We start from the raw sequence: 1,014 nt of genomic DNA, 5'->3' as shown, positions 1-1,014 counted from the left end.
CTGGAAAACAGTTCAGGAGAAAAAGAAGTGGAGTTCCCATTTGTATTGGTCCACAATAAATAATGTCTGATAATCATTAGCATCATGGCCCATTTTCCAAATGGTCACTGTGTCATCACATAAACTAAATTAGGTAGGCTAAATCTGAGTCTGGAAGATCCTTAGTGGGACTAACAGGCAGAAAGTGATTTCATGTAGGCTGATCATTCAACTCATTTAAATTTCATTTTGCCATTATTCATAATAATTACATTACAGACACAGGTCCCATTATTATCTTAATAGCTCTTTCAAACCAAATGCAAACTGAAAGCATATTTAAAGTGTTGACTTGTATAATTATTCACAAGTTTGTGTGGAAGAGATGTTTGGGTAGAATAAACAAGGTTAGAAGACAGATGGTGATTAGAGGAAAAAATGATAACCAAAGCTTCTGTGTTTAACATCTCTGTGTTTGGCTCTTAAAGGTTAACCTAAGTGCATACTACTTCACACATACTCACACACTAACATAGCGTATTCCTTCTTTTTATTTATTTATTTATCTGTTTGTTTGTTTGTTTTTGGCTGCATTGGGTCTTCGTTGCGGCACACGGGCTTTCTCTGGTTGCAGCAAGCGGGGGCTACTCTTCATTGTGGTGCACGGACTTCTCATTACGGTGGCTTCTCTTGTTGCGGAGCATGGGCTCCAGGCGTGCGGGCTTCAGTAGTCGTGGCATGTGGGCTCAGTAGTTGTGGCTCACAGGCTCTAGAGCGCAGGCTCAGTAGTTGTGGCTCACAGGCTCTAGAGCGCAGGCTCAGTAGTTGTGGCGCACGGGCTTACTTGCTCTGTGGCTTGTGGGATCTTGCCAGACCAGGGTTCGAACCCGTGTCCCCTGAATTGGCAGGTGGATTTTTGACCACTGCGCCACCAGGGAAGCCCCCATATTCCTTCTTTTAACTCTTTGGATATCCCTTCTCCCCCATCTATCCCCATCTCTAGTCAGTACAGGCCAGTCTGAGAGCTTCAGCAGG

Source organism: Lipotes vexillifer, unplaced genomic scaffold, assembly GCF_000442215.2.
Source record: "Lipotes vexillifer unplaced genomic scaffold, Lipotes_vexillifer_v1.1 scaffold129, whole genome shotgun sequence".
Classification (NCBI taxonomy): domain Eukaryota; kingdom Metazoa; phylum Chordata; class Mammalia; order Artiodactyla; family Lipotidae; genus Lipotes; species Lipotes vexillifer.
This window is presented reverse-complemented; position numbering follows the sequence as displayed.